This window comes from Macadamia integrifolia, chromosome 11 (assembly GCF_013358625.1).
Source record: "Macadamia integrifolia cultivar HAES 741 chromosome 11, SCU_Mint_v3, whole genome shotgun sequence".
Taxonomy (NCBI): domain Eukaryota; kingdom Viridiplantae; phylum Streptophyta; class Magnoliopsida; order Proteales; family Proteaceae; genus Macadamia; species Macadamia integrifolia.
The window spans coordinates 8,111,822-8,119,608 of NC_056567.1; the positions used below are offsets into that span (position 1 = coordinate 8,111,822).

Here is a 7,787-nt window from a genome sequence, read left to right on the forward strand (position 1 = left end):
TAATGAAAATGGAAACTAACTAGTAATCCCGTCCTCAATCGTAGAGCCCCCCTTTTAGACTCATAAAAGTGGTTTATTACACTCAAAACACATGGAATCAAACCCCAACATGTATGGAACCCAACCCTAGGCTTATTCCTAATAAAACAAGCCTATTTTGGTGATTAATCTACATCAGGGAGAGGGTAGTCTGAGCAAGCAGCATAGGGGAGTGCACCAGTGAGGTGTAATTAACGGCAATGTCAATTCATGTGAGGGGAGAGATAGACAAAAAGGGGCTACTGTACCTTGCCCCAGAAGCTTAGAGAACCTTTTACCTAAAACAAATTATAGGGACATAGATTTAAAGAACTTCTGAAGTCTATAACATCATGTTAAAAGGAGCCCATGTCAGGTTTGTGCTTGTCTCAAAGAAAAAGTTTGGAACCTCAACTTGCAGCACTAGCTGCCACCAGTGGGAACTAGGTAGGTACCTATTATCCCCTACTCTTCCTCTCTTGTTCTTGTTTCTTCTTCTTCTTCTTCTTCTTCTTATGTTTTCCATTTTCATTTTCTTTTTCTTCTTTGTTCGATGGATCTTTTGTCTAACCCATTTAGTTTTCCTCCCTCTTCTTCTTCTTCTTCCTTATCGGATTTTTCTTGTTTCCATTGAGGATAAGTAACAGCAATTATTTTGCTTTCCCCATTTCTTTTCTTCATCTTTTTTCCTCTTTCCTTCTTTCGTCCTTCCTTTCTTCTTTCATCATGTCAAGAAGTGTTACATGTGATCTATTACATGCAGCAATGTCCTATGGATCACAGGGCTTAGGAATGTAGACAATGACATTTCTCATAGAGTGTAATGATCTTAGTTGATGAACTTAATGTAGCACAGAAAATTCTGTTTATACCAACCAATCAGCTGGGATTTGTTATTTCAGAGTTGACTATAAGAAGATGATGGGGCTAGAAGGTGCAGGTCACAGTACTGGATTGGCAGGGGTTTTGATGGAAGAGAAAATTATGGCTAGATGTTCAGGGATAGAAGGCAGGCCCTGTAATAGGCAATAAACTAGATTTTAAGAAAGTGTAGGTTTTTGTGCAAGCTACAATTAGCATAGGAAATCAAGGGAACTGATAAAAAGAGCAGCATATCAGAGTGATAACTCCACTTAAATTCACTAATGCAATCTAAATGTAACAAAGTCTCCAACAACAACAACAACAACAACAGCAACAACAACAAAAACAAAGCCTTATCCCAACTTAATGGGGTTGGTGGCTACATGGATCCGAGTTAGGACAAAGAAAAGGAAAAGTAAAAGTGAAAGGAAACAGAAAACAAAGTCTCCCTTGCCATTATATAGGCTACAATGCTGCCGTATATAGTAATCCCCACCAAATAATTCCTAAATGTTGACTTCTCTCACGACAAAAAGAAAAGGCATAAGTAAGCTTCTAGACTAGCTAAATTAAGAAAACAAGCTTTAAATTGCTTTTAATTTTGAACCTAAGCACCCAAAGAGCTAGTGCTTAACTGATTTCCAAAATGAATAAATATGCTAAATTAAAAATAGACTGTAAACCAAGCTACTTTTTAAAAAGTTCCTAAAACAGAAATCCAGCTATATTGGCACCCTACAGATAACCCAGTGGAAAAAATTAACTGCAAAGAGTAGCAATCTAGGTCTGATTGAAAAGCATTTGAGTAAGCTTTCAAACCGGACCAAATATAAAATTAAGAAGCTAAGCTTTGAACTTCCAAGAAGTGATGGAAAGAGTTCATGTGAACTCCCTTGAGTTTCATATGAACACTTACTATCATTTCAATTTTCAAGTTTGATAATAGTCCTCCTAATAAAGCCCCTGCAGTCTTTTAACTCAACATTCTAAAATCCAATCACCAACTGGACCCTACCAAAAAAACAAAAAAAAACAAAAACCTCACCAAATAATATAGAAATCAGCTATGCTAGGTTACATGCTGGAATAATTCAAATGATAATTCCTAATCAAATCCTCTCTCTCGAACCCCTTTATGAACTATAATCTCTTGTAAGAATCAATTCCAAAACTTTTTATCATTCTTCCAAAATATAAATATACCTTACAAAGGAATAAAGAAGATGAGAAATAAGAAGGAATCAAACTGAAAAGAAGATCATGAGTGTCATGGAGTGTATAGTTCTAACATCCAAAAGGTAGAAATTTGTGTAGTTCCATAAGGGATAGTTAATAGTTCACAGCGTAGAGGGTCCACAAAACAAAAAAGAACACTTTAAGTAGAGATAACAGTTTATACAACAATACAGACATTGGTATTGAACTACCTGCAATCTTTTGAAGTGTTCGTTCTGATGGATCCATCTTGTATCAGACAGAACCCATACAGAAAATGTGCTCCCCTGTAAACAAGTTAGACGGTACAATAGAGATTATATTTCACTTCAAGAAAGGATAACCACTCTAGTGTAGTATTTCAGTCTCCAAGTTGCTGAAGCTAGGAATCAGTCATCACAATAAACCATTATTTCATTAAAATAAAAATTTGCCAAAATGCATAATGTAAGATCGAATTACAAGTGATCTAATCCCAGGTAGGATCTTTATTAAATTCAATAAAAATCAAATTCAAGGACCAAAAGAATGAATAAAACAGAAAATAGAGAATGAAGTGAAGAATAGGGGTAGGGGAATAGGTTGTGCCGAGTATCTCACTCTTCCCTAAGGCATCTCACCCAAGCTGTCTCTCACAGCACTGCATCTCACAGTTCTCAAGCACAAAGCTTCTTTTTTTTTTTTTTCATTCAAATTCATGTTCAATGTTGTAGCCCCTTACAAACTTATATAGAAGACTCAAAACTAACTCAAGCACTAAAAAGTAAAGGCCTAACACAATCCTTAATTAATTGAGAAACCTAAACTGACTAGGAGACTAAAATAACACAGGAAATAGACTCAAAACAGAACTCTAACTAAACTAATAAATTAAATCCCGTTTTCCTACTTCTACCTATATTTTAGGCTTATTAAAGTGACCCATTACAAAGAAAACCCATAGGATCAAAGGCCCAATACATACATAACCCAACCTAAGGCTTATTTGCAATAAAATAAGCTCATTAAGTGACTTATCTGCATCAATGCATCTGCAAACACCATGATTTTTTCTTGGCCTACCTGGGCGTGGCTCTACACTATGACCTGACTTACAAGAAGATTGCTTTCTATTCTTTGCACTGGCAATAGCATGAGCAACACCCTTCCTCTCTACAGCAGCAACGGCTAATGTAGCTTCCTCGTTAATTTTATTTTAATTTGCAAGGGACTAAATTAAATTTAAGCTCAGCGTATCACCCACAATCCAACAACCAAATGGACCTAATTTGGCATGTGAAGCTTCTATTAATAGGTCGTTCCATGCTAATCAGAATCTCACAAGGGCTTTAAGTATGATTGTTCGAGAGGACAAAGTTGGTACGTTAGTAGTGTTCAGATTGTAATTCCTCTTTTTTTTTCTTCATTTTTTTTTGTGTGTGTGTGTGTGTGTGTGTGTGTGTGTGGTTCTCTAGCGTTGGTTTTCTAGAGATTACAAGGGAGTGTTGATTTCCTTTAGGGCTGGGGTACGCCGGGCTATGTCCCCCCTTGTAATCATTTAAGGTTTTCCATATGTTCTTAGGCCCAGTCCCAGATAATATTCGAGTTAAAAAAAAAAAAAAAAAAAAAAAAAAAGAAAAAAAAAAGAGGTAACTAAAGTTCTCATAAAGTGGCATGGAGCCAATGAGGAAAACGCAACCTGAGAGCATTTACAAGATCTTCGTATCCGATTTCCTGCAGCTCATCTTGCAGACTAGGGCTTCAAGTGAAGGGGGATGATGTGGCAACTGAGTTATGATGAGTTGCAACGCTCTACCCTAAGATGCTCAGATTTATTTTAAATATGAAACTAAAAGCTTCTAGAAGACTTGCCAAAAGGCTACTATGTCATACCTCTAGTTCATGTTGCCTTGAACTGAAATCTTCCCTCTTTGGATAACCAAAATAAATCCCTATATCCCCGACACCACTGCCACCATCAACAGTTTTCTAGGTCACTTGTAGGAAGAGAAATCATGTATATTATAGAACAATTGTTATAACAATTGAGGGGCCACAAAAAAAATAAACTTACCGCTAATAGTGACTACTATTTTACCACAATAATTATCGTAGCTTAACAGTTTGGGAAATTGCTTTATCTGTTTTTAGTAAGAAAGAAATCAGTAGGTTAAAGGAAAGTGAATTTTAAGTTTTAGATATCCTCATTCAAACTGTTCAAAATGGAGCAGAAAATCAGGAATTTATCATCATTGAATCAGGTAGAAATTTCATGTACAATCAGGTTAAATCTAGGTCATGCACATAGTACTGATATCCCATTTCTTAACACTTAATAGAATCCTCCTTGGCCACTATATTATCAGCATTAACATGCAACCAAGAGGTTTGATCATAAAGAGAACTCAGATGATCTTTTAACGAAACCAAGAAGCTGGAAGCTTTCGTGTGAAAAAGCTGCAACTAGCAACTGTGCAGTCTACGACTCTACGGACCTCTTCAACTGGTATAGGTGGTTCATCGTCCCATAAATACAAGATAAGTACCTAAGTCTGGAAGACGCTAATCAGTACAGGTGAGACAAACATGATGTTAGTCATAAGCCCCTGGATTTACAGAAATAAAATAAATTTCAGAAAATATATTATCAGATGACATGATGTAGTAACATCTGCTCTAGAAACCTATATTGACCACAAATACTTGAAAATTTTAGAAACTATCCTTTACAAGAATGATGCAACTAGTACCACCAAAATGTTATCTTCAAGAGATGCTCACAACTCGAGCAGCAGCACCACAGACAGCAACTAAAAGGATCACAAGGATGGGTGGGTCTGGTATGTTAATTGCACTTCCAGCTATTGACTTTCTGATGGGTTTCTAATCACCTATTGCTAGGGACAAGGAAAACCAAGAATAACCAGGATCGCAGGGCAGGATTGAAAAACCCAGAAATAGGGTTCTGTCACTCACAATAGGGTGACCTGATGGAGACAAAATTCTGATCAACTTTATTTGTAGGTATGATAAAGAAAGCATCCAAATTTGGTCAACATCCAACGGCTGGATGTGGGGCAATAGGTCAGTCACAGCAAAACAGATTTAAGAAGTCAGGAAACAGCATGTAAACAAAGAATAGTAATCTGGTCAAAGACAGCACTTGAATAACTTAAAGAAACACTGCAAATGAAACTAGAAAGTGAGAAAAATAGAAACTAAATACTTAATCCTGTAGAGGACCTGAATCCCTAATATTTGGGTTTATAGAATTGGACTGCTTAGTAAACCCAAAAATAATTACTTAAAACACATACGGGACTTAAATCCTTAATATTTGGGCTTATCGAATTAGCCCTTTACAAGATTAAACCCAAAAATATAAAGCCCATGGCTCAAATAACCCATTGGCCACTCAAAATCACACATATTAGTCCATTCTTGGTCCAGTTTGATGGTCTGGTTTGCTACTGCCTTCTTGTCCTTTTGAGCTACACTTTCCTTTCCCTTCTTGCAATGATCAGCTGCCTTGAAGCATGTGAAACTCAATTTACCTAATTTAGGATAACATGGAATGCGTAACTGTAACACCAGTAGGAACCTTGCTTACATTTTTAGCCCCCCAAGTTGAAAAATTGTTTCCAGAATTTCAATCATCCTGCAAACAATAGGGAAGAATTTTATTTCTTTTTCTAATTCCCCTCCCTTATGCCAGTGAAAAACCCTACGGCTGCGTTTGGTTGCAAGGGAAATGGGAAGGGAAGGTTAAGGGGAAGTGAAGGGAAGTGAAGTGATTTTTTTTTCCCTTTTGAGTCGTTTGGTTGCAACAGAAGTGAAGTGAAATTAATTTACCATAGTTGTTTGGTTGGATATAAAATAGATGTAAAATAAAAAAACTAATAATCCAACCAAACTCCTCAAAAGAGATTGGGGGGGGGGGGGAGTACTTTTCAATCCAGAACCCACCCAGCTCCTCAAAATTTATATTGGTTATATGAATCAAGTTATTCAAGGTCTGTACCAAATCAAACAAAATGTCATCAGATACTATGTTCTATCACTAACCAAAATAAACCATTTCATTCTATATATCAAATGAATGCAGCATAAATAAATATTTAAAATAATATAAAAGATGATCACAAAGAAAACAGTAATAGATCACAAGTGATAACGACTGAAAGGCCCATTCCAAAAGTCTTTTGGTCAAAACAAATCCAACAAGTAATGCTCCATCTGACTCGAACCCAAAGTTTTTTGGTCAAAACAAACCCAATTAGTCGCGTAAGAGAGAGAGAGAGAGAGAGATCATTGAGAGTCATGAGCGGGGTGAGAGTCCCGAGAGTGGGAGAGATCGTGAAAGTAGAGTTTTTTTTCCTTTTCTTCCTGTTTTGGTGGGGAAATAAAAAGGAAAATTTTAATGGTTAAGTGAAATTTTTTTCACATGTAAAATATATTTCCCTTGCAATCAAACATCTAAATTTATTTTTTACGGGAAAAAAATTCCACTTTACATAAAAAATTTGCATTCCCTTTGCAACCAAACAAAGCCTACATTATAATCTCAAGGATGCTCAACAGGGTCTGTGATCTGCTCAGACAATTAACATTTCCTGTTGTGTCAGATAAAATGAACCTATCTGAAGTTACTTTCAGACTATAATTTCAAAATTATTGACTGCACACAAAAGCATTGAAGACCAATAAGGTCACAACGAACTGAATTGGTATAAGAGGTTGGGGGGTGAGGGTATGTGATGGAATCATTTCCAGGTATTGTTTCACAGGTTTGATTCGATACCTCAATTGCAGTCAAACCAAAATGATTACTAGAATGGCAAGACCAGTACAGCCTGTAACAATGCCAAGATTCTCCAATAATATAAGCTGCATAAAATAGTTACTGTAAAATATTAGTAGGATGACAGACACCTGCACATTACTATTTATAATGAAGGAATAAAGCTTAAAATCCATCATCTAGGATAGACAGTAGGCAAATTAAGTGACTGAAACAACATGCTCCAACATATGAGAGCTCACCGTTCTATAGTCAGCTGATGAATAACAACTATTTACCCAAAAAAAATAATAATAATAATTACTAAAATTAAATAAAAAGAAAACCAAAACAAGAAAACAAATGGATTGGACATGCATATTCCATTAAGCCGGAGAGGTATCCTATTATGCACACTATTCATCTTCTTCATCACTGTAATAATTGGATAAATAAATTGATTCCCGTGAATTTAGCAAGCAATTATATAACAAACCTCTTTTGTTCGCTTCATTTATCAAAATTTATCTAGTTATTTCAATATTAGGATGCTGTTTTTCCATGAAAAGCATATCATTTTCCATAGTATTAATGGACCAAAATTTGTTAGATTGCAACATTTAGCAAATCATAAACCATAAAACCGAAAATTCCTTATTTATTTCAAAAAATATAAAGCCTAAAATAAGAATAGGGATATCCAAGGCAGTAGGAATTTATTCAAGAGAAAAAGAGCAAAATACAGTGGACAATCCCTGCCAGGATAAGAAACTCTAGTTAAAGAAAGAAACAGAATTAAAAAGAGAAAACACCCGTCCTAACACCAACAAGGGAGATGAAACAATGAAACTTCACCTCACCAAAATGGGCAATGATCCAAAGCACAAAAACACACCACACTACTACACCCCTAATCTCATACTATGTTTTT

General features: G+C 35.8%; 1 protein-coding gene across 1 annotated transcript in view; it reads right to left on the reverse strand.

The window, feature by feature from the left end:
• The window catches only part of LOC122093774 (putative pentatricopeptide repeat-containing protein At4g17915), a 27,723-nt gene that overhangs the window by 8,590 nt on the left and 11,346 nt on the right, over nt 1-7,787 (reverse strand). Inside the window, exons 3-4 of the mRNA XM_042664250.1 lie at nt 6,878-6,963; nt 2,310-2,384 (exon numbers count right to left, since the gene is read on the reverse strand). The gene's annotated coding sequence lies outside the window, so the exon portion shown is untranslated. The remainder of the gene's footprint in view (nt 1-2,309; nt 2,385-6,877; nt 6,964-7,787) is intronic.